Here is a 27,359-nt window from a genome sequence, read left to right as displayed (position 1 = left end):
CCTCCACAGGTCACGTCCAGTCAGACGCAGGGACTGGCCTCCCGTGCACTCCACGGGAACACGGTGATCGGAAGCCTGTGCTGCAGTTGGTCCCTCAGGGCAGGAAGGTTCAGACAGTCAGAGGTTTGAGGAGATTAGGTGAAACCAGCAGGCATGTGACAAGGTCTCTCGATCTGTCAAGAGGCCAAGGCCCGGAAGGCAAAGGGGCCACGCAAATCTGGGCAGGCAGGCAGCCTGGATCTAGCATATGGTAAACTTTAACATTAAGGAACCTGATCTCATAATGAAAGTCTACAATGTAGGAATGAATATTTCAGTATCTAAACACTGACTATATGAAATATATGAAAATGTTTCTGATTTGAGGTGCTGCAAAGGAGTCAGAACTGTAGTACTACAAAAAGGTTCCAAAATATATAAAAGCAAATATTGACAGATTATCAAGAAAATTTATAAATTAATCTCATAGGTTGAGATTTTAACAAACTCCTATCAGTAGATAGATCAAGTGAACAAACATTTCAGGAAAGATATGTAAGATTTAAATGACATAAAACCACACACTTGGTATGCTAGACATGTATACCTTCGTAGAACACAGACATTACATCAGAAGCCCCTCCTTTCTCCTACTGTATAGCCACATGTCTACCACCATCGGCAGTCAAATTCTGTATTCCCTCTTTCATATCAGATATCTCTTCCTTGTATCTAAAATCAATCCTCCAACTATATGCTATTCTCCAGCCCCTTCCTGTCCATTTCTCAATAAAATAAGGGAACCCTTTAAAAGACAAATCCAGGTTTTTTTTAAGACAGACAGAATAGAAAAGGTAAATAGATTATGTGTGCTCATATATTAATTTTTTATATCCACTGCTCATATGCTTTTAGATCTTATTTTCTGAAAGAATACTCATACTGAAAATAAAGTTCCCACCCCACATAGTGGATATACATGATTGAGCAAATTCTTCTTCTGAAATTTCTTTCTAGTTTACTGTACATTAGCACAAAGCTATTTAAAGAGAACAATTCATAAGCTCTCAAAACAAGCTATAGATGAATTAATTAATCCAACCTTCATTAAGTACTTGCTGTGTGTCAGGCATTGTGGTAAATCCTGAAAATACACATTTAAGTGAGCTATTGTATGGATCAGGGGACACATTGAGTTCGAAGATTTGATTCACAGTGTTTAAAAGACACAAATATTTATTCTGTCATATATAATAAGTCCAGAGGAAGGCACTGTGGGGCTGATACTTTGGTTTTATGAAGTCCCATCGTGTTCCCTGGTTCCTTCAATTCTTTTTCCAGCCCCACGTGATTTTCATTCTCAAGGGTCACCTCAGGAGCCATGATGGCTTCTGGAGCCTCAGCTATTACATCCTCAGATCCAAGAGGCAGGGAGGCAGGAGAAAGAAATCAAAACATATTCCATCCTTTTAATACACTTTTCAGCAATTCCACACAATATTTCTCAGAACTCAGCCACGTGGCATAGTGGTTTTAAAAGGGTCTGTACTTCATAGCCCCCCCACCCCGAGGGCTCATTATCTCAGAAAGAAATTCAGGATTCTATTAATGACCAGGAAAGTATGTTTTGGTAGGCAGCCATCTGCCTTTGTTCCCGTTTCTCTCTGCCTTCAAGGGATACAGGATCTAGCAAAGGAGATTAATAGCTATTTTTTATTTTTATTTTTTTAAGGGCAAAGGGAACTTAGGAGTTATAAGAGTATTTTCTTCTGTATTGTGGGTCACAAAGGGTATAGTAGTCAAGTCCACTTGGAAAGGTCATGAATAGAATGATAGAATGATTTGCATATATTTATTTATTAATGTTATTGGTTTCAAAGTGTTTCCAATATATTACAAAAATTTTCCAAAAGGGATGGAGAAAGTGTTTGGGTATCAGGTATTTTATTTGCACTTTCTCACTTAATCCTTATATAACCCTGTGAAATGACTATTACGTCTATTCCCCTGATAGAAACATGGCTTTTTGATCAATAATAAAAACTTACCCAGACTACATATCTGGCAATGAAGAGTAGTAATATTGGAATCTAGGTCTTTCTCCCAGATCTTCCTGTTTTTTCAATTTACCATAAACTATCAAAAGCATTCAACTCAAGATGCAAAACTGGAAAACAGCTCTCAGTCTTTTATTGAAGTGCACAGTTAAAATTTATTTTTAAAGGATCCTCCTAATTGTATATTCTTCATCTAATATACCAAGATTTTAGATTTCAGATCTGTCTGGATGACAGTCATCTTTCCCTAATCCTTTTATGACTCCCCCTATTTTTCTGGCTTCCCAACACCTTTTGAACAACTTGCCATAATCTGCATGTTTTAGGACTCTCACCTCTGCAAGGGAGAAGTCAGGAAATGCACTTTCTCACTCTTCTTGGTTGTGCAGTGGAGGACTATGATTCAGGATTTCAGTAACTGCTCTTGTCTGGTGATGCTTTATTTGGCAGCAGTCCACTTGGAGAGTAAGTAAACCCTGCGTAGGGCTCATTTAATTAACATTGGATTTCCTGGAGTGGTACTGGCTGCAGTTCTGACTTCTGGTCCTAGAACTGACATCAGTGCTGGCCGAGTCTGGGCTGTAGTCAGGATGAGTTCTTGGTAGCTGAAGATCACAGGGCAGCAGCAGAACAAGCCACCTTTACCCTCACGCCAGTTTGTGGAGGGCGGTGGGCCACTGTTCCTGGAACTTGAACATTGAGCTACCTTCCTAACAAATCTATGAACTTCCCAATATACTTCTGATAAACTCTTTTTGCGTTATCGACCCAAAGATTGCTTCTCTTGCTTCCAATGAGTAATTATGAATAATACAGTACCTACATTAAAGATCATAATTAGAGCAAAGAAAAATTACTATGACTGAAAGGTAACGTTTCTTGAGAAAGAATGTTAAATCTGAAAGAGAAGAGCAAATCTGTCACACTAGTTTTGTGACTACAAAAAGACTTTTAACTTCTCAGAAGGTTTTCTTCTTTAAGAGGTGAGTAAATGTAATACTAAGATGCCATCTACCTAAAATGTAGATGAAGAGATGCAGTGAGACTGAGTACTGAACATAAATCATTTAAGTTTGCTGAGCTCCATGACAGTGTTGGTTAATCTCATTTTCTCCTCTCTCCGGCTATGTGACCTTGAGATGATCATCTAAATGCTCTGTCTCAGTTTTCTCATCTGAAAATTGCCTACAGATAGAACCTGAATGACTGGGGTTGTTCTGAAGATGAAATGAGTTAATATGATTAAAGGACTAAGTGCCGATACTTACAAAGCCTTGCTGAGTGGTCATGCGTTAGCTATGATTGGTGCCATTACTATGTTTGTGATGATTCTTGTAGCACTTTATTAAAAATACAGATTCTAGGGTATCAACCTAGATCAAATAAATCAGTAACTCTAATGGTGGTGCGCAACCATTTTTATAAGAATAAGTGCATATAATGATTTTTTTGGGATCAGAACTAGGGTTGAGGACCATTGAACTATAAACATCCGGGCTCATTATTAATGCTAGCCAAGTGGCAGAAGCTTTGTGTTTTCACACTTCAGTAAAAACGTGTCAAAATATGTTAAGTTGCATAGGCAAAAAATTATGATAGAGTCACAAAAATTGCATGATGTAATAGAAAGTCCCCTCAGGAAAGATCAGGAGACACGTCCTAGATTCTAACTCTCAGATCAACTCTTTCATAGACCTTGGACCCCTCACGTAATCTCTGCCCTTCAGTATCCTGAACCAAAATCAAGGGGGGCTGATTAGATGACCCAGAATGGTGTTAACAGTTATTGATTGAAATATTTGTGAGGAAATACATGTGTATGTGCGTGTGCGTATGTACATTGACTTATATGCATATGTGTGTGTATGTATATGTATGTGATAGATCAGATTCAGGAATCTGAAAGAACCTAGTAATTTATCAATATTTGACCTTGAGCAAGTATCTTAATCAACTCAATCTCCCCTTTAAAAAATAGAGTTATGTGAGACATATACAATAATATAGTTAAATAAAAAATAACTAAGAACTAAATAAACATTAATGTTCTTTGAATGCTACAATTTTACAATTCTCTAAATTAAACTGGACCTCATGCTGTATCTAATTACTTTTACCTAGCTGAATATCGAGTGCTGGACGCAAATACAAAAAGAACACATGACAATTACAGAGCCTCAGAAATCTTACGATAGTAATTATTAGAAAACACCTTTAAATACATTTAAATTCTTGATATAATGAAAGCTCTAACCAAAAATACATGGTGGCTGATGAATCGCTCATCTGCCCTTTCTGCTCTACGTGGGTGAAAAGTGAGTGCTTTCATCCTCTACCCAATATCTTAGTTTATTTTATGCCACTTTGGAAGTGATTGTTTTTCTATAGAGTTGGATGATATGATGGCTAACCACAAGAAAACACTAAAAGGTCAAAGTCAGTAAAGTCTGTCTTTTTCCAAACAGAAGTAAAAATGACTTTATGCTTCTGCAATGTTTCACTTTCAAGCTTTTCATATTGGCTTGGTCAGGAAATACATCTCATTCACATTGATCATTATAGCACATGCCATCAGGATAGACGTAGCACAGTGTTCAAAAATAAATCAGCTAGACATCAATGAACAACAAGAAGTAATACTCTTTGAGTCCCCTACAGTCTCAAACCCATATATTTATGTCAACTTGCAGGAAAATATACAGACAATAAGCCAACGTTAACACAATTTTTGAGAAAAGAACATGATAAATCTGGTTGTTGTGTAACAATTTCAGATGTTGGTTTTTAAATTGGATTATTTTCCTATTCAATAACTATAACTTTATATACTTTCCTCTAAGTATACAATTCTCATCAGCCCTCTTTGTTTATAAATGTTCCTACCTATGATATTTAATTGCTTTGCAGAATGTCATTCTGAGCATTCCCATTCAAAGATCTTTAATTGGGTTAGCTAGAGTCCTTACATTTTTTTTCAATTAGCTGTTCTTGACTCTTGAGATTTTATAATTTAAAAAAATTTCTGTGTGTTATGTTCATTTTTTATTAGTTTTGTCTTTTATCCTATTTTTCTTATGATTCATTACTCTTGCTTCAAACTTAAATGGTTAAGAATTTTTAAAAATCTGTTGTTTAGAAATCAAGTGTTACTGCGATAATTACCAATTTTTTTCCTCTAGATATCTCTTTTCTTGAGATTACCTGCCTCTTGTAATTGATAACACAAATTCCTAAAACATCAAAAATGTCTGCCATATTCAGGGATCACTTGTTTTTTTAGTGTATTTTCATATAACATGTAAAATCATTATTTGACTAAAAACAATTACTTGTCCATTATATCTCACAGAATGAATTAGAAAAATATGAACATCATTAAAAACTATAAATCCACCTACAACTAAATTATTTCTAGTCTGTAGACTTTTCAGGCTGATTCCATTCAGAGGTACATGATTCTACATAAAATTTTTGTGACATTCCAGTGGAACATATCTCTTTTTTCTGTTTTGCCGGATCTGGAAAAAAGTTGATATTTTCAAGTTTGAAAAACCTATTGAAAAGTAACAGAGAAGGCAAAGATATTCAAATCCTACCTGTTTTCTCTTGTTTTTTTTTCTAGACATTTATTGTTCAGTTAGAAACAGAAGAAATGAGTGTCATAAAGAATTAGAACTCAGCAACACAAGATCAAATTTAACTTAGCCTTTAGAGAACGTAAATAAATTCATGTCTTCGAATGATCACTGACTTTGAATGAATTTGTACTTTTAGAATGTCCTGCCCCTACTTATATCCCCTGCCCTGATTCCCGCTAGTCTTTCAAGGTTCACCTTACATGTTACATTGTCTGTGAAGGCTTCTTTCTCTTTCCATCGTGCACCCTCTGGCACTCAACACTTTTTAAGTTCTATAGCATTTCAAACACTACATTTCCTTATTTGCGATGTTGCATTGAAAAAGTCTTTCAGCTAAATTGTAAGTTACAGGAGGGCAAGATTTGTGTTTTATTAATGTTTTAGTATGATCGTTGTAGCGCATTGTACGTGTTCCTGATCAGCGTTCCTTTTAAGTGATTTCATTATAAAATCAACTTTGTAAATATTCAGAGATCATTAACATGCTGAAGAGGTGCTGCCATATTTGTACAATTACTTCCAAGTAGTGCTATGCAACCTCCTACTAGTTTCTTACAGGTTCCTTAGAGTGGAAAGAAGATGGGTCGTATGTCCTCCAATCTTCCTATAAAATCCAAGCATCTCCTCACTTGTCACTTGACCAGGACAGGTTCACTCCTTTTTGATTCATACATTGAGGCTTTGTGTAACTCTCCTAGCATGTATTTTTGAGAATTTCCAATGAGATATATTCTTAGGTCATTTAGCTTCTCCTACATACAACTTTGAAAGAATTAGGAAAAAAGAAAAATATAGGATATCTATAAAAATAATTCTAGCCTTATCTCCATTTTCCAAGGATTGTGTACAAAATAAAAACCATAGACAAAATGTCAAAAATTGTAATTTCTCCATTGCTTTTTCAGAGCCTTCCATAATATCTTTGTGCAAAATCCAGAGAAATACATGCTGAGTGTACAGTTAATTGAGCAAACATGCTAAAAGAGAGCCAATTAAGCAATAGTGTTTAGTATTATAGGAGATTGTGCTTATTAGGCCCCTCCCCAAACTTCCCAAAGTTTATACATCACATAAATGCATCTGATATAGCAAAGTGCAAGGATATTCTGATACCTAATATTAAGGGTCTGTAACCTTCCTTAATGGGCACATGAATGAGCACATAAATAGCTTTATTATTATATACAAATGCAAAAAAAGGATAAGAAGAGCTAATGCATTATGGAATTAGAGTTTAAAAAAGCATCAGCATCTAAGTGGTACAATTATTGAAATAAAAGTTAAGACACACATCATGTTTATAAAAGTAACTGCACAAATTCTGTAAAAGAAGGGCCCTGGTTTTATAACTGTTTGTGTGAAAACATACATCCGGAGTTTTAGTTACTGTGAAAACAGTGTTTAAAACATTAAGGTAATTGACTAATTCATTAATAGCAGTGTGATAGTCAAAACAAGAAACAAGCTATTGTATTCTGCCAAGATGAAATGCATTGAGCTCAGTTGTTCAGTTCTCATTTTGGGAGGTGCCCTGAAATATGTGGGAGCACTGTAAGTAGGAAGTCCAGAAAGAGTAGAACCTTTAAGGAGGCTCAGTGAAATGAGGAAGCTTAGTCCAGAGCAGAGAAGCCCTGCTACACTCAGAATACAGTTCGATACCTGGGAAGGATTGTCTTGGTTGTTTTATGTTTGGTTGCTACATCCCTTCCCCTGAGGGAAAGCCAGAGAAAATTTGAGAGCTGCATAGAAATATATATGACTAATTACAAGGATAAACTTTCTAACATTCAGAATTGGCCAACAGTGCAAGTAATATCTCAGTTCCCTACTGGTGAAGATGCTCAAGATAAGCAGGGATGTTGAAGAAAAGAATCTTCACTGGACAAAACGTGTTGCCAAGTGCTAACAGAGGGTTCATAGCAACGCAGAAACCCGTAATACCTCAGGACCACGTATGTCATGTCTGTAATTCAGCAGCCGACCTATACCTTTAGACTACTGTGATAAGATGACAAAGAGGGCTATGATATAGATTGTCAGAAAGTGTAGATATTGTGGGAGAAGATAGGAGTACTAACACTTCCTTAGTGTCGGCCCCAAGTACCGGTCTAAGCAATTACTACATACATTAGATCTCACATGACATACTTAAATAGCCAAGGGAAAAAAAAAACCTCTCAAGCTCATTGTGTGATTTACTTAAAGACGATACACCCTGTAAATCATTAAGAAGAGTAACAATTAAAATGATCTCTAAATATTTGTATGGGATACAAAGCAGGCTAAAGAATGATTATAAGGTCTAACACCCAAAATGATGCCCCTTTCCTGATGCTTCAAGGATTCAGTGATGTTAGTATGAGGTCTCTTGATGTTTTCGGCATTGCATTTTTGTCAGCTTTCTGCGCTAGGAGTCACGCATCTCTATGAAGTCTGTTCTCTCTGATGCAATCCAATGGTCTTTGACAAAAGTATTACATTTGTGTGTGTTATAGCTACTAACTGTATTCCTATCAGCTTGCTACTAAGTAGCAAGTGCCTCTAACTAGCTGTGCTTCTTTGGCATGTAACTTACACTCCTGTGTTCAGCTTCCTACCTGTAACATTACAGGGGTAGGTTGGCTGGCTTTTAAGTATAGTATATTTACCCTCTGAAATTACTTGATTCTTTGCCAGCAAAACCAAACAGAACCTACTTTCTCAGGGGAATTTTGATGACAGACGGCCTCCACCTTTTACCTGCTCTGCAACACCAGAGGCGTAGACCGGTCTCTCCTCATCCTGTTATGTAGAGGAATCATAGCTTTTCATAGGTACTCACCAGAAAGCCTGTAGTCAGGGATTCTTCTGTTTTGCTTACCAAGAATTCAAGGAATCGGAAATCCACAGACAAAAACGGCCCTTTTCAACTCAGTTTTACTTTTTAGCTGTTGCTGGAGCCAAATAAGTAAATTTCAAAGGCTTGCACAGCAGTCTGGGTCCTGCCCTGGTGTGATGGCAGTTTTGCCTTATCAGAAAGCAACCAGAATGAGTTTCCTGCATGATCGCTGTGCGTTTTCAGTTCTCCACCTGCTTCTTAGGACACGTGTAAATGTATTTTGCTTCTGCTATCTCCAGTTTTAGCATTTTCCCATTTCCCATTTTTAAGCTCATAGAATTTTAAAGTAGCCAATCCTTTTCCTTAATGAATATTTTAAAATAATTTGAATATTCAAAATATAGCAAAATAGTTGAAAGAAAAGTTTTTCACACAAAAACAAGAACATGTTTTACAGATTTCACACTTGTTCCTTTTTTTACTTGCTCTAGTCTAAAATGACTTTTGGGTATAGACATAAACCTAGCTACCAGCTGTCCGGATTTCTTCCCCTAAATTGTCTAAATTCAATTGTTGTTGAAGGCTAACTTCTGATAGTAGTTTGTATTTGGCAGCAGTAATTTTCTACATATTTTCTGAGGAGATTAGAAATTAGTGTGACATTGAAAAAGTCTAATATATCCCAAGAAGCAAGTTATATATCATATAGCTAAAGTCACATAGTAATTTCAACAAAGGAAGTTAATGTAAAGAATAATTAAACTATGCTAGGTATGAAGAAAAAAGAGTTAATATTAACAAGCCTGAGACTCTTGTCCTTAGAGAGGCCTGCTTGCAAGGTTAGCCTTTGACTGTCATCAGGCTGACTGATTTTAGAAGGGTCCTCACCGTCCCTGGTAAGAATGGCTCACTGTGCCTAAACTGTTGATGCAAATAACATCTTTTATGCTGAACACCTGCTTTCCTTCTGGGAATCTGGAATTTGGACACCTTCTAGGCAGAGGGTACCTACATGATCAGATTCTAGTAAAATCCCTGGCCACTGAGTTTCCAACGAGCTCCCCAGTAGACAATCCTTCACATGGTTGTCACTACTAGATGCTGAAGGAATGAAATAAGTCTGTATGACCCAACTTAGTGAAGACTATTAACTTTTTACCTGGTTCCATGCAACTATTCCTTTTGCTGATTTTTCTGTGTATCCTTATCCTATCATAGAACATGGTTATGAGTACAATTATATGCTGATTCCTGTGAATCCTTCTAGTGAATCATGAAAACTAGGAATGAACTTAGGGACACCTGATATGCTAATTTACCAAGAAAACGTAAAGGACATGCTGGACAGAGAGAGAATACTTCAGAAAGGACACATTTGGAAGGGAGGCCCTATGGGGTTTTTCTCACTGAACAAGCTCCAGTGGCAGCTCCATGAGTGGAAGAGAATTGACTGGGTTGCAGGGAGCAAGATCTGGTTCTTAATCGCTGGGCAAGCAAGAAACAACATTCCAGAGCTCAGGCAAGACAAGGTGGTGGGCAGACACGCAGTCAGTGAGTTCTGTAGGCTGGGAGCTCCTGTTCTGCATTGGGAAGAAGGAGAGAAACAAACCTGGCTCAGTCAAGCTGAGGCTGGTGTGGGAATGCAGATGGAGTCCAGGCCATGTGGGCTTGAGTACTGGCTCATACAGGGCCTGCATCAGGAGAGCCAGAGCTGCGAGTTGAGGGACCGCCTGCTCTGCGCTTCCTGTTGGAAGGAACGTCCCCCATTCCTCCACCACACACATGATTGACATTTTGCACAGCAGAAGGAAAAGCAAACGCAGCACTCTGGAACCAGGAAGAAACACCCCACCAGCTGCTGCTTCCTGCAATGCCCCTCCAGCTCCCTCTACTGACAAAGTTTAACATCATTTCACTGCAAAGGAGATAGGCTTAAAGAGCCCAGTTCATTACCTCAGATCAGATACTGAAACATCAATTTCCATCTGAGAGGGAATACATTGATAACTGACTGGCACATGCAGTGAAAGCACCTGAGAAGACCACTCAACAAACTTCTTTATTGAGCATTCCAACCTGCCAGTTGCTGTAAATCAAACCAAACCACACAGTATTTCTATTCCCTACAAATAAATACAAAATTAACTATATTTACGTTCCTCTTTGCTCCAGGTTTAATATCTCAGGACATACTTTTCTTGAAGTCCTCAGTATTTTCTCAAACACAGTATGCCTTTCACGTGCTCATGTATTCTTTAAATGGTAAATAAAACTGCATGATAATAAATATGCAAGTAATTTAAATTCTAAAATTGACTGGAAGTCACTAGTCTCTCCTTGTTTCACTGTCTGTACTAAACTAGTACTAAGTGAATATACAATAACAACTAATTTGGGGTAAAGAGAAAAAAGTGCTGCTTAATTTTTAATCTGTATTCTGCTGTCTACTATTCACATTTTGCTCAAATGAAACAATACAATTAGATTTCAGCATTTTTTCTCCATTTTGTTCTCCCAGGCTACACTGAATATTTAAATTAGAAAAAGTGTTATTGATTTTCTCTTTTTTATCTTGAGCATGTTTCTGGTCTTATTAGGTTGGTGAACTTATTTTTTAATGGAACTTAAATTTCCAACTTAAATTACTTTGTAGTACAACCTAATGTCCCATGCAATGATGTTATACCTGTATTTGTGTCAAATTTAATTATGAAGGCTTGATTTGCGTAATGTGCAAGAAATTATTTCCACTTTCCCTACCATGCAAACAGATCAATTTTCTCATTAGCCCTTTACATCAGTTCTGATTGCTTTAAGCTTATGCTTTTCCTATTACTTTGTGCCTTACCCAAATCTGATCCTTACCTTATGTGCGGACAGACTGACTATATTTAAGGAGATTTATTCCTGTTGACATATTAACTATATTAATCAATAATAGTGCAATATTTTGTCATTATTTTCTTTATTATTAATTATTTACATTATCCCATCATAGTCTTTCTGCACTTTGTAATCGATTTCTAATAGATTTCTTTTTGCTCTTTTCTTCATGTCAGAATTTTGAAAAAAAAGCCAGCAATGAGAGGAACAGCAGAGAAGGTGACAATAAAAGATAAAGAGGAAGTGGAAAGTAGAGCTCATTTTAGGAGCAAAGCTTTGAATAAAAGACTCTAAGGAGAGTTCTTCAGGCTCTGTGCTCTGACAAAAGGAATGATGTGATGGTGCATAATTTTCCCACAGATCCTTTGTTCTTTGATGTGTTTGATGCACAAATAAAAATGTGGGTTGAAAGTTTGCAGAGTGGAGTTTGTGTGTTTACAAAGGGGGCTGTAAAGTAAATATGCTGATGCGTGTGAAGTCAGACATGCAAAACGGGCACTATTAGGACAACACACTCAGAAGAGGGTTTTCAGAATCCCTCATGTTTCTGTGAATGCCAGGTTTTGTTTATTGTCTGCATGTAACAACCATTCCCCGAGAGCTTATTCAAAATATTTTCTAATAAAATGCTCTAGACTAGGAAGGTTGATTTTGTTTCATCAGTGGAAAAATTGAAGTAATATTTACATGATGAAAAATGGAACTGTAAGTATGGTCACTCATTACTTTATATTTTTGAATCTTTAAGACCCTGGTACTCAAGGTGGTAGTAAAATATCTCTTACCTTCATTGTTATTTCACTAGAAATACTTGTGCAAATACTTGTGCAGTTCCTATCAAACTTTCCTTTCTTAATCTGTGTATGTATGGAATTTATATTACCCCCTCTGTGTGTATATGTAGGATTTGTATAACCTGGACCTCAAAACCTTGAGGAGTAACACCAAAATATTTCCTATTTAAAGTCCAAGCTACATGATTCCTAGAATTGCACCTCTCTACTCTTTCCTTCAAAAAATACTTTAATTTCCCAGTGAGAAATCAAGCTCATGGTAAGGTCAAAAACTCTTTGTGCTGACACTGTTATATTTGAGGGTCAGCATAGTGAAGGGTGTGGTACTATTTAATAAATGTTTATTACATGAAAAAGCAAGTAAGTGATAGAAGAAGTAACCCTACTGTTCCCACCTTAACTGGGGACCTGGTGTTTTCAAATGACAATGCCCTGGTTTTTTGGAGTCCAACTGTCAGTACAAGTCTACATCTGAGATGCACTTTGTCCAGTCCCCTACTCACTGCTGCCAGAGCGTTCAGAACCTGGATGTATGCCTATTAAGGCTCAACGGTGACTAGACAATGTTGGACTTCGGACAGATGTACCTGATAGAAAAACAGACTAAATTTTACTGGAGACAGACCACCTCTTGGGAAAAAGAAGGTTCCATCTCTATCGGAACCAGTGGCCGAACTGACAGGCTTGGACCCCGAAGTTTGTCCAGGGCACTGAGACAAGCTCTAGTCTCATTACAGGTATAGTGTTGCATTTAAGGTTACCATACCATTTGCTGCTTAAGCCAAGACTCTACTGAGAGTGGGAGCGGTACTGGTGATGACGACAGGTGGAAAGGGGCATGACCATATGCAAACAGGACCAGTTCACACTCCCCGTGGGGACACACTTCCAACTTCCCAGGAAAGGCTGTTCTGTGGAAGTAATAACATCTCATTCTTTCTGAGCTCCTTTAGTTCACTTCAGAGGGGTCAGGAAGTTGTTGCAAATTTCACCCAAAGATCCACAGACCGGGTCTTCTCCCTTTGTTTCTTTCCTCTGTAGTCATAGGCTTCGCCTGTTTCATTCACCAAACTATTGCGAATCCCTAGAACTGTGCATTCCCAATAGCTGTTGTTGGACGAATATATTATTTGTATTATGAATCTGTATCATAATACCTTTAGAGCTAAGTTCTGGTTTTCCCTATTCTTGAAAGTGCTACTTTCTCTAGTTTATATGGGAAAGTGGAATTCATTCCGTTGGTTTTCACATGATGGCCTCCCTTCGAAATGTTATGCTCCCCTTCAAACACCACAGGTTTCTACTCACGTTTATGAAGGACGGAAGAATTCCAACCTCCTCTTGGTGAGACTGTGTCATATTTTCAGGACCCCAGAAGAGGATGGTGGTGGTACTGAAGCATGGGTCATTCCCTTACATGGCCCCATCCCTTCTTTTCCTTCTCGGCACTGCCAACTCAAAGTTGCATGGTGGTATTAATCTTTACTGAAAGTGAAGAGAAAAGTAAAGTGAATTTCTAAGTCATGTACCCTTACTTACATAACTCCCTAGTGGAAAGAGTCAATTGCCACTTGTTGGGACTCAGTTAAATTTTTAGGTAAGGACCTTCGTAGTCTTCATTTCTTGTGAAATGTGTACATCCTGGATGGAGCATTGGAGGGTGCGAAAGGCAGAAGGCATTATATATAAGACAAAGAGGTTGGAAAGTAGGAAAAAATTTCCTTTAGGTAAGCGTTAATACATAAAGTACAGCATTAAAGCAGATGACCCTATATAGACACACTCATAAACATATAAGACAAATTTGTATTGTCTTTCTGTTTGGGGGGTATGTGTGTTTTAAATACCAGCTAATGAAGATGATGAAGTGAACAAATATTTCATTGTTGTTTTTGGGACAAAATTTCTTCAGGATTACTATTGAGATATGTACTTACTAGAACTCCAGATTAATCACTATACTAATACGGAATCATTGTTTCACATGTGGGCACAGATGAAATAATTAGCACTTTGCCTAATTTCACTTTTCAGATGGGAAGTTGCTACTCTGAAACTCAAAGACATATATATATTAGAAAATATAAGCTTCCAGCTAACTACAATGTGAGTGTTTTAAAAATTAGAAATGTAGTTGCTTATTCTGTGATTTGAGTTTAAAAATTTTGTTACAATACTCTGGACAGAATGCACTGGGAAGGTGAACCGTGTATCCATTATTCTAGTCTATAGTTTTCTGAAATTTGTATAAAACATACGATATGATCTCAATTTTACTGTTAGCTGGCTCCTGCTTCATAGATACCAGAAAGTGAACACTTGTAGCTAAACCAATGTGAACTCAGTGCTCAACAGCAAATTTGGATGACATTTTGGTTTCATGAACATATTTCCCAGGGTCTGAATGAAGGCAGCTGGAGGCAACTATGGAGACCTAATTCCACTGACAACAGCAGGATGGACACCTGTTGATGAACAAGGGTTGGCATGTTGAGCAAAAAGGAACTTGTCTTATCAGAGTGTGAAATTTAGTGACTCTTCAGGGCTTCCTCGTAGTTGAATCACTTTTTTCAGCAGACGTCCCACTTGAAGGAGGTCTCGTTCAAAATATTATTTGTTTTGATCAAGGGCAAATGCTTATTTACTAACAGACACAGAAGACCCTGACAGTCCGCTCCTGGAATCCTTACCCGAACTGCTTGTCAGGGGCCATCTTTGTTTGCTTTCCTTCAGGGTTTCACGTGGAGAGACCACCATCTAAGTAATTTTGCTGGCCCACGTTGCCGCTTCTTTCCTTTCCCTTCTGGGAATGAATGGTCAGTTTGAAAGAAGTAATTAAGCTTGCTCGTTCAGTTGTTTTGTCTTGGGAATATGCCTGTGGGGTGGAAACACACAATCCCTACTGCTTAGTGCAGTAAGTTTCATAGAAGCCGTGCCACTGATTTTCCAGCTGTTTCCATTATGATCTAGCCATCATCAGCATAAAGGTGATGCTCTCATCTCTTTGGCTGACTTCTTTCAATCTTTCAAAAGTTTTGAATCAGTTGAGGAATTAAGGATGATGTTGACAATAATATATATTTGGCCCCATAAAATACTAACGCCTCATTTTGTCCTTTTGTAATCCTTAAAACTCTTTAAAATTTGTGATATAACTTCCACTATCCAATATCTTACGAAAATTTCATGTGGACTAATGTGATATTCTCTACATCAAAGAAGAGTACACTGAAGCCCAATGTGTTATTTTCCTTGGTATGCACGTTAGTCAGAGTTTAAGAATTCATTACTCAAATGCAATGTGTATTTTGGGTATGTGTATAAGCTCGGGGTACTCTCAGACTTGCCTGATCAGTCTTGCTACTGTATTTTTTGTTTGCAATCATCAACTAAATATATTAACCAAAACCAATTTTTTATGGCAACTTTATGAAAGATTCAGGTTGACATTTTAAAACTTCCTTGAGCTGAACTACCAAGATACATTAGGAGAAAAATATCAACGCTGAGTAAGAGCTGATGAAAGTGTACATCCTTCTGCACGATTAGTTCAGTGAAATGTTGAGGAATATTTTGTGTGCATGTCAGATCTCTTTCTTGTTTCAAACTAGTAATTTGGATTCACTTCATTATAGCCACTGAAATACCTTAGCAGAGCCTGGGAAGAGGAGTGAATAGCCATAGAAAAAGAGCAACAACACTTATAAAATGCGTTGCTCTCATAACTCAGCTCCAAATAACTCAAACAAGCACCTCGCAAATGACAATGCTAGGCTGAGCTCCACTCCCTGCGAATGAAATGCGTAAGACACAGGAGCCCTCCAGAAATTCCCTTGGTGAGCCTCAAAGTGAATATCCAAAAGATGAAACTCATTTCTCTTTGTTTCAAGAGCTGATCCTTCCGTTTTCAATCAAGGAATCAAGGACACTTTTCAAACCAATGCTATCCAACACTGTGGCTGACTTTTAAGGTAACAAAAGTTGTTATGTTTTGCTATAGCAACATGGATTTTTATATGTGATGACTCAGTTAATGGGAATTTCATACTTTTTTTTTAACTCTTTACCTAGTTAGTATGATTTTCCAACGTCAACATCTAGAATATGGCATTTTCTGAATGAAAATGTATTTGATTATGTATTTGTCTGGCTCTTTTCAGGGAAATTTGGTATTCAAACAATACTTCAGTGATAACAAAGAGATTTCTATTATTTGTAAGCAAAAGAAAAGTAAGGGGCTTGGTATATGGGTTCTGGATTTAGACAGAGGACATACAACATGGGACTAAATAGTAGCTCCAAATCCTACTAATTGTGTGAGTGTGGCAAATAAATTAACCTCTCTGTGCTTCCATTTTCTAATATTTAAAATGGGAAGAGTATTAATACTAACCTCTTAAGTTTTGAATACGCATATAAAAAACAACCCATTACTGAATAGTACTTCAAACATTATTGAGTGCACATCAAACACTAACACAATTGAGTTTTGTGATTTACTTTAATCGTCACAGCAACTATTTGAGAGTATACTAACTTCTCTGCCTAAGCTACGTTTTCGTATGTGGTAACTGCCTCTCCCATGCTGAATACTCCCAAATTCTGACTTCTGGTTCAAAACAGTCTGAGCTCCAGACATGTATATTTCTGCATTGTCCCATCTGACCATCTTTATAACTACATGATCCCAGTTGTAATCACTTTTAATTCTATTCCATTCTTTTGTTTATTGTGTTTTCCTTGGTAAATGGCATTACACCTGAACAGTGCTCAAGCTGTAAATCTAGAAGTTATTCAATGACCTAAATATGCTGATTTACCTCACATTCATCCATTCACCCCCTGCATCTGTCCCAATCATCTGACAGCCCAACTCATCCTCCGGTCTCACAACTGGTCTTCCTGCTAAGGGTTGTCTCCCCTCCTTCAGCCCTGTAATTCATTACCTCTATTGCAGCCAAATGATCTTTTAAAAACTCATGTGTGATTGTGTTGCCCTATTGTGCAACACCCTCATTTTCCCTGTAGATAAAGGTAAAAACACTTAGCAGGTCCTACAGGTTCCTGCTGCCTGAGGGCTTTGCTGACCTCTGCAGCCTTATTGTACTGCCTCTGGCATCCACTGTCTATGCTTCAGGCATACCAGTCACATTTCCTTTGCCCAAATGTTCTTCCCCTATATTGTCTCAAGATCTTTCCTCAAACTTTGTCACTCCCTGGAAGACTCTCCCTTCCTGGCGTAGCCGAGCTAATTGACAGTCAGCTCTCAGGACAGGGAGTAAGTTACTCCTCCCCTTATGCACCTATTAGACTTTGTACTTCTTTGAGCTTTCATTGCGTTGGAAACTATGGTAACTTCCCAAATCAGCTGCCAGGCTGCCAGCTCTGTGATGGCAGGGAACATGCCTGCCATCTCACTGTAAACCCAGCGCGTGCAGTGCTTGTTGCTCATCACGGGTGCTCAGTGACTCTCCTTGCATGAGTCAAAAATCCAAATGAATGGTCACATGTCATCTGCTTCCTTTACCCGGAAGGTGCTAGGAAGTGTCTTTGAGTTACAGATTGAGAGAGGGGGTCAAGATCCACTGGAGACAGAGAAGGGAGAGAGACGTATGGAAGAAAACAATGGAGACAAAATCATGGAAGCCCAGAGCCTAGGCAGTGCTGCTTTGAGATCAAGAAGCATAGGGGATAGAGAAGGCCGTTCACCGCTTCCACCTCACAGCCCCTACTCCACAGCAGAGCTTCAGCCCAGCAAGGGCAGTGGCACTATTATTTCTAGTTTCCATTTACTAAAAGCTTCCTGTGTGTTTATACATATTACCTTATTTAATTACAACAAGCCTGTGAGGTGGGATGCTCTGCTGTCCTCATTTTAGAGATGCTATAGTGGAAACAATGAAGCCTGAAGTAACCCACCCAAAGTGATGCAGACCAGAGATTCAAACTCAGGAAATCTGGCTCCAGAGCTTGTGCATTTAAGAGCTATGTGCCCCCCGCCCCCCGCCCCAATCAGGATGCCTGCTGGCAGCACAGCAGTCAGTGAGCAATGGCCAGTAGTATATTCATAAGAGAAAATGGCCTGGGTGATCCCAGCAAGGAGAGGTCCCTACACTAACAGGGAGAGAATTCGGAGGGGACTCCCACTTAGCTGAATAATGTGAGAAGGCTATTCAGAGCTTGCTCTGAACCAGCATTTCTGACATCAGGGTTCATTTTTGAAAGAATATTTGTGTGTGCTTTTATGTGTGTGTGTGTGTGTGTGTGCGGGTAGGGGGGGAATGTTAAAAGATAAGATTCACCAAAAATCTGAAAACTAGAATTTAGGTGACCTTTCTGTGAAGTAACCCTTGGTACATGGAAGGCATGAGTCCTCAGACACTCAGCTCCTGAAACTATCTGTGTTAGTGTGCTAGGACTGCCATAACAACAGGCTAGGCTGTTTAAACAACAGAAATTTATTTTCCTGCAGTTTGGGAGGCCAGAAGTCCAAGATCAAGGAGTCAACATGTTTGGCTTCTACTGAGGCTTCTTCCCTTCGCTGCAGGTTACAACTTTGTCACTGAATCCTCACGTGACCTTCCCTCTGTGCAGGTGCATAGCTTGTCCCAATCCCTCCTTATAAGGACACCAGTCATCACTGATTAGGATTCACCCGTGTGACTTCATACTGCCCCGTTAAAGGCCCTATCTTTAAATATGGCCTCGTTCTGAAATACTGGAGGTTGGGACTTCAACCTGTGATTCTGGAAATACAAAACTGAGCCGCTGATACCATCCTTTCCAGGAAGGTTGGGAGTTACACTGAGGCCTTTGAGAATGATTGTGTGGAACTGGTTAGTCCCAGACTGAGAAATCTTTAGAGAATAAAGGCAAAAGTCAGTAGTGTTTTCTTTCTTTCTTTGTCCTCAGTGGCAGAGGCGGAGGCAGGAGCATTTGTAGGGGCTGTTCTCGGGACGAGCTTCTAGTGGTCCCACTGCTGCATACTACTGAGACAGCCAGTGGGAGGGTTTAGATGAACTCGAAAATTTGGAATTTGGAATATTGCAAATAAAAACTAACATTGTAGTGTCTAAACTTGCAATAGACAGCTGATTTATTGCTTTTTTTTTATGACAAGTGTCACAAGGATTGAGTCTCTTACATGTGTAAAGAAGTACAATTACGGAAGACTTTTTTATTGCTGATGTAACATTTTCCAAACTCTTCCTTTTTCACAATCTTTTTCTTTTGTAAAATGCACTAATTCTATTCAGAAATGGGTATTTGTGCACTTCAGTGAAGGGTAATCTCTTCATAACCCAGGAAAGGAAGTTTAATATATACCAATCATGGGAGTTGTTTTTTTTCTCCCAGTTACTTTAGGATTCAGAAACGGTATTTGTTTCTTAAAAATGAGACATGAAGGACCCTTCATCTGCTGGGTGGAACTACTAGGAATGTATTCTTCCTTCTGAAAATTAGAAAAACAAGTGAAGGCTGTTCTTTTCATGACTGTGTCTAGTGTTGAGAAGGTGACATTTGCGGCAGCAGACTGTGAACTTAGATCAACGGAATCACATGAAGATAAGGCCATATTTGATGACGGCGGTATCTGACCCAATAATGAATGTCCTTATAAGAAGAAAGTGGACACACACAGAGACACACACGGGGCCAAGGTCACGTGATGATGGGGCAGAGATTGGAGTAATGGCAGCTGCCAGCCAAGAACATCCATGGTTTCTGGGAACAAGGTGGGAAGAGTCAAGGAAGGCTTCTTCCCTAGAGGGCACACAGTCCTGTTGATGCCTTGATTTCAGAATTTTAACTTCCAAAACAGTGAAAGGATACATTTCCATTTTTAAAAGCCATCTCATCTATGGTACTCTGTTATGGTTATTCTAGGAAACCAGTACAGCAAAGTCGCCCTTAGATAACAGCAGGGTGAGAAATGGAAAGAACCTGAGTCAGTGATGCTGAGTCCTGGATGAAATTACACAAGCTCTGGTCTTCTTGTTTTGAAGAATATTTTTTTATCCCTATTCAGCCAATTCTAGTTTTCTCATTGTTGTCATTTATTGCTTTGACATCTCAAAGTGACCTGCAACATTCGGGGTGTTGCAAATATTTACGTAAGAAAAATATTTGGAATGGCCTGGAATTCCCTATGCTAGTCAAACAGGTGGAGGCCCCGAGTGCAGAGATTTGGGGGATTAATGTAAATGTGGCCTCATGCATTCTCACAGTCTGGTGAAGCTTTGCCCTTATCATCCACGTTCTGTTACTTATTGCCACTCCACTGTTATTCCAGACTGGTGTGGCCTGGGGAATCTCTAGCGACATTTGTTTGGTGACCAAGCACCACAGAAGTAAATTCCATTTTTCGTGTATCAAGATCCTAGCCTGAGTCTTGATTAAAGATAAAGAGATGCAAAAATACTCAAATCACATGCATGAAAACAAAATGTCTGCTTCTTCAGATACTTCTATTTTTGTGTCTATAATTCTGTTCACCAACTGCATGGGTAACCTTTCTTAAATTTGCAAAATAATTCAGAAGTTTTCATGCTGCCAATTGCTAATCAAACTTTCTTCATCAACATCCACGCCCTCTTCCCATTTGTCATTTTATTCGTACATTGCAAACAGTGGCTCATGCAGCTCCTCTTCTCTTTCCCTCAGGAAAACAGGCTGTGTAACCAAGGGGAAGCTTATTAGCAGCTAAAAGCTCATTTTTAATGCTACCTAATCAGGTTGCTGACTCATTTAAATTATGAACCTTAAGAAAAAAATCTTCATTTAATGACTCAAATATTAGTGTGCTTGTCACACAGTGCCTTTAATATTCTTGCTTCCTCCTAAAGGGTTTAAGTACTAATTCTTTGCCAGAATAAATGGGTAAACCTGTTTCTTTCTCAGTACATATGGTGAAAACCTATGAGGTCTGTCTGATTTATATAAGTGTATTTGGCTGCTATTTTATATTTATCCAAACTATGTTATAAAGAAAAAGTAAGGCTCAGCTCCAAGAATAAGATTTTTTGATATGAAGACTGGACATGTTAGTGAATATGGCATATGCAGACTTCTCAACTATGAACGGCTTGCTAAAGTGAGTTCATTCATTCTGCTCTCACCATGCTCTTTACCCTCACAATTGATTTATCCTATAAGTTAATGAATGAAAATGCAGGTGCTTGAAATTTTCTTATTTTCTAAATATGTTTTTAAAGCTGCAACATTGGAATTTTATAGTGTTTGGAAGTTTTCTAACAGGGTGTGTGCTTCCATTTGTCAAGAAGAGGAAAACCCTGTGGCAACAGTTTGGCATCTCTCTGCTTCCCATTTCCTCTGTCAAGGAAATGATGTGAATCGTATTACAAACTGAAGGACACCATCCATTCCTAAGCGGATTGGGCATGGATGTAGGTCATGTAAACCGACTGATAGCCTAATTATCACTACGTGGCTTCAAGTCCATGACTTTCCTGCTAAGGAAGAAATGATTTCAGGAGCTGCTCATGGATATAAGTGGGGCACCCAACAACATCTGTAGAAACAGCATCTGACAAAAGGGAATTTTGCTCCCTTTAGAAGGTTCAAATATTACAAGATTACTCTAGAAGGGTTCAACTGATATATTTGATTGAAACATATGGGCTGTTTAACTAATATTATAAGGGACTTAATCTGTCAACTAAAAACAAGGGATATTTGAACATCATGGAAGATAATTATCTGGTGTCTGACTGGGGACTCCAGGAAGGACACTTTTAGTGATTCTCACTTTCAGTTCTAAGACCCTTTCTAAGGCCCTTTCACTGCTGAAACTATTCTTCTTGGCTACAACCAAAAAAAAAAAAAAAGAAAAAAAAGCTTATACTATTCTCCTTTCCACCTGATATTCTTTCAAATATTTTGATGAGAGCTGTGTCTGCACTCAATACATTTCCAGGCTAAATAACCCTAGTTTCTTCATCCAGCCTTGTTATTCTCTCCCTCAAGCTCTTTAACTGTGGGACTTGGTATTCAATATACATTGCAGCTTCATATGACCCACAAGAGATATGGGATTATTACATCTTGTGGACTGTAGCCTGCATAGACACTGAGTGATGATTCTGAAGGAAAAAGAACATGTAATTGTGAAAGACAGTAAACTTTTCTTCTGTCTCTATCTCTCCCTCCATCTCTTCCTCTCTGCCTTTCTTTCTTCCTTCCTAAATAATTCAGTCTATAATCAATGAGTTTGGGCTGATCAAGGTAGGTAGGTTTTTTTCACCCAGACCAGATTTGTATGGCAGCATGGACTTGGGGTGCAAATGAGGGGAGGAGAACATTCTCTGTGGTACGAACAGGCAGTAGAGGCTGTCCTTGGGGTGGGCATGGGAGTCAGGATGGGGCAAGAAGACTTTATGTGAGGGGTACAGAAGACAGCATTGTAATTTGCTCTCCATTTATTTAGATCTCCTTTTATTTCTTTTGCAATGTTTTGTAATTTTCTTTGTGCAAGCTTTATGTTTGTTTTAACTTATTCCTAAATTTTATTTCTTATGCTATTTGAGTAGAATTATTGTCATCATTTCATTTTCAGATAATTCATTTTTAGTATGTTGAAATACAGTTTAGTTTTATACATCGGTCTTGTATTCCATGACCTTACTAAACTCATTTTTAAGTTCTAATAATATGTGTGAATGTGTATTCCTTGTATTTTTCTATACACAAAATTATGTCATCTCTTATAGATGACTTCTTCCTTTCTAACCTCTGTATGATGTCAAGTTTCCAAAACAAGTTTTTACCTTATCACACTGGCTAGAATCTTCAGAATACTGCTGTATAGAAGTGATGAGAGCAGATATTCTTGCCTTATTTTCAATCATAGGGAGAAAGTATTTCATCATTAAGGATGATGTTGTGGGTTTTTCACAGATGTGCTTTATCAGTTCTCTTACATTTCAGTTTTTTGGAGGGTTTTACTGTAAATGGATACTGGATTGTGTCAAGGATTTTTTTAACTGACTGAGATGACCATGTGGATTGTTGTTCTTTATTTTCTAAATATGATGTGATAGATTGAGTAATGGACCCCAAAATATGGAGTCCAAAATATAAGGATGCTCACATCCTAGTCCCTGGAAACTGTGAATATGTATCTCAAATACAAATAGAAAACTAATACAGACCTTGGTACCTGGTAGTGGGATGCTACTCCAAAAAATGCCTAAAAATGTGAATGTGGCTTTGGAATCGGGCAGGGGCAAAGCCTAGAAGAATTATGCTGAATATATTAGAAAAATCCTAGGTTAACATAAATAAGCTGGTTGTTAAAGATATCATTAGTGAATTTTCAGAAAGAACATGGTAGAAAAAGATTGTGTTTTCTTAGAGAATACTGAATAGTCATAAACAGACTGTTAGCAGAAATATGTGTATGGTATTAAAGGTGCATCTGCTGTGGACTCATAAGGAAATGAGGAATGTATTTTTTGGGAAAGGGAAGAAAAGGAATCCTTGTTAACACAATGCAGGAAGCTTAGCTGAATTGTGTCTTACAAGCTATGTGGAAAGTAGAACTTGTAAGCAATGGTCTTGAATATTCAGCTGAGGTTTTCCAGCGTTGAAGGTGTGGTCTGGTTTCTTACTGCTATTTATAGCAAGCCTTAGAAGATTGTTCACAGTCTTCAAAACTGAGTGGAGTTTGCCTGGTAGGATTTAGAATCTTATGAAGACAGGTGACTGCTTTCGTCTTTTGATTTTCCTCCTTTTTGAATGGGGTATCTGTAAATGTTTTCTGTACCTGTCCCACCTTTGTATTTTGGGAGGAGCTAACCTGTTTTCTAGTTTCACAGGTACACAGATGGACAGGATTTTTGCCCCAGGTTGGATCACTCCCAGAGCCTTACACATAGCTCATTTCAATGATTTAAATGATGAACCTGGGGACCTGAAAACCAGTAAGTCTTAGAAGAGATCGTGGACTTCAGTTGATACTGCACAGAGGGTTTTAGGATGTGGTGAAAGTATTTTACATGTGGGGTGGGTTCCCTTGGGACCAGAGGAAGCCCTGTGGTAGGCTGAGCAGCAGCCCTCAAAGATGTCCATTTCCTAGTCCCCAGGCCCTGTGAAAATGTTACCTTACACAGCGATAGGAAACGATTAGGAAACGCATCTGACATATCACACCTACATTCTAGACAGACTTTGTACTCGTCAGACCATTCCCAGTTGATCATGGTGTTTAATGCTTTTACTTTTTATATAACCAGATTTGGTTTACTAATATTTTGATAAGGATTTTCAATTGACTTTTAAACATTCATAATGATACTTTATTTTTATTTATCTTGTGTGTGCTTTTTCTAGATGATTTAAATTGTCACACTACACCTTGTCCCAGGGAAAGTTACTAAAATAATATTGAGTGTATCAATATTAACTTTCATTGGGTGAACAATATGTAATGCATTTCTACAGTGAAGACATTTCTTTTTGGTTATACTTTAATCCTTAATACCTGCATATTTCTATGTAAGTCTGGCACTTAAAAAACACTGTACCTACTTCCCCAACACCATATTTGCTCTTCATTTGGAGCCAGGTACATCCTTGAAATGTCATAACCTCTAATATGAGGTATACTCATTCATTTACGTGAAAAGTCAAGTATCCTTAAATACCCATTATTTTAACATTAATTTAGATAAATATTATTTTATACTTTCCTCACAGTTAATAATCCATTGAATAACAAGTAAGGGTATTTCTGGTAGAGCTGGACCACCTGTTCAAGGTAGACTGAGTCTCCAACAAGACCAAGATAACTCAACTTCTGTCTTTCTCCAATTTGCTCTGATAATGGTTCACTCCTAAAATAACTTTATTCGAATTTTAGTTTTTCCTAATATTTTTCTTCATCCTATGTGTTTCAATCTCTCATAATCTGGATGTCTTCCCAGGTTCAGTAATCCCAACAGACTTTGTCTTCGTTCCAGAAGTGAATGATTGATTATATACTTTGCCCATGGATTTTTCTTCTTATATTTATAGTTTCTCATTCCATGTGTGAGCCCTGATGACTCCTCCGGATTCCATGGCTTTGGGACATACTTTCCAGTTGTACCTAAAGGCAGTTAGATCCACCTGCATCTTTAGTCTCTAAAGCCATCAATTCAGTCACTCTCTTCTGGTCCCTCTGGATTCAGGTGACACTACCTCCACCAAACTCTGAATTCATGGGATCATTATAAATACTGCTCCTTTCACATCAGACAAGTTAGGCCAGAAAGATTTTAAAAATAATTTAGCTGTATTTCACTATTATTTTTTCCTAAAATCTATAAAATTTAAAGAATTCATGATTGTATCAATGAATGATATCAGAAAAAGCAAAGCCTCGTCTCCTTCAATCAAATGTCACCATATAAAATACAAATGTAATTTTATTAAATACAAACCATTCAGTATCTCCACATCCTAGTCACTACACAAGGCACTGGGGCACAGAGGTAACAAGGCCTATCCTGACCTCTCTCTCAAGCTGCTCCTCGAGATGATCGTCAACTAAGAGTTGCTATCAATAGCAAGGAAAAACGGTGATATTTTTAAAACTTTAATCCTCACAAACCAAAATTTGGGAGGATATGGAACTTTTTCTCATGAATCACGTGTCCACAGGGCGTTTCGGAAGAGGGTAATCATGCATACGGCAGAGGCTTCGTTTTGGCTCTTCAGAAGTAAAGCCTGAGATAATGTGCAGAATATGTGCAACTTACTTGGGGGTGAACCTAAGAGGCCTGGTGGAAAGAGCACCGTGAGAAAGGAACAGGGATAAAAACCAACGTAAAGTTTCATTGTGAGTTGCTGTTGCAGGGAGCAGGAGCTCCATTCCTTCAGTGCCTCTGAAAAGCAAAGGAAGGGCCTTTAAGCCGTCCCCCTAAAAGCCAGGAGAGTAGAATGTTTACCCCTCATTTCTGCACACCATCGGCTGAGGACTACCCACAGGGAGGTAACATCCACACGCCCTGGTTCAGAAAGCACGAGGGTCACAGGAGCTCTTGAAGCAGTGCAAGGAGAGCTTCCACAGAACTTCTGCCACAGTCGTGGCTGAAACCAAAGGTGGGCAGAGGGGTGACACAGGCACCAGAGCCATTTGCCGATAGGACACTTTAAGGTAATTTGGTATCCCCGAGGTATAGGATGTGTACGTGTGTGTTGGCTGGAAGTAGGAGGGTATAGAGGACACCAGCAGTGAATGGCAAGATACGGGATGAAAAATCAGGCCAGAGCAAGAGTGGTGATTGCCAGTGCCCAAGTATGAAATTCTGACTCTCCCAGGTTTGATAAGCAGTGGAGAACAGGTGATAATTCCTAAGTACTAATAATGTAGTAGCAGATGTGTTTGAGAAGGGTTACTCTGAAAACAGTTTTGGTGATGACATGAAAAGGAGCAAGATAAGAAGGATGAAACCAGCAGAAGGTGAAAGCGGTGGTCCCTTGGGGAGATGAAATAGGGACACTGAGATTGGAGACAAAGGCCTGCATAGTGGAGATGATGTACGTAAGTTTTGGAGCTGGAACTCATATCCAAGATGTGGAAAGGAAAGGGAAACAGAGGAAACAACAAAGACTCATATCTCTGCAGATGAGCAAGTGGGATGGTGGTCTGTCAATAAGAACCAAGAATGAAGTTCACACACTCAGCTCCTTAAGAGTACAAGGAAGCATCTGGAACTTCCACATAGGAAAGGGGCTGGGCTGGGATTTGGATTGGAGCTTTTTATCACTAAGTAGCAGGGCAGTCTGCACCTGAGGTCATCCACAAAGAATATACATAAAGAGAAGAGATAAGAGGTCTGGCTCTAAGCAATGCCAATCAACAAAGAGTGAGTGGAAAAAGGGGAATCACAAATGCCAGAGGAAGCAGTGCATGCAAGACGTCCACGCTGGACACTGTAGTCATCGGCTCTGAGAGGCTGAAACGTGAAGGACACCATATTAAACTGCTTCAAATTGCAGGCATGTTAACAGAGCTGGCCATGGTCAGCAGTGTTAAATATCTTGTACGTTTAAGTAATGTGAGAATGTTAAGTGATAATTAGATATTGCAGTTAAGCTATTAGGGATCTTAGTGAAAGAAATTTCTGTATAGTAGTGAGAGAAGTTGTCAACTCACAAAAAGGTAAGGAGAGAATAGAAGAGGAGA

At 38.5% G+C, this 27,359-nt stretch overlaps 1 long non-coding RNA gene across 2 annotated transcripts in view; it reads right to left on the bottom strand.

The window, feature by feature from the left end:
- Positions 1-27,359, bottom strand: part of LOC140845843 (uncharacterized) — a 364,588-nt gene that overhangs the window by 10,005 nt on the left and 327,224 nt on the right. For both annotated transcript variants that reach the window (XR_012124748.1, XR_012124747.1), the window contains exon 4: positions 13,478-13,654. This is a non-coding gene — a long non-coding RNA (uncharacterized lncRNA). The remainder of the gene's footprint in view (positions 1-13,477; positions 13,655-27,359) is intronic.

Source organism: Manis javanica, chromosome 13 (assembly GCF_040802235.1).
Source record: "Manis javanica isolate MJ-LG chromosome 13, MJ_LKY, whole genome shotgun sequence".
NCBI classification, from domain to species: Eukaryota; Metazoa; Chordata; class Mammalia; order Pholidota; family Manidae; genus Manis; species Manis javanica.
The sequence above is the reverse complement of the archived record's forward strand: the minus strand, read 5'-3'. Positions and strand labels throughout refer to the sequence as shown.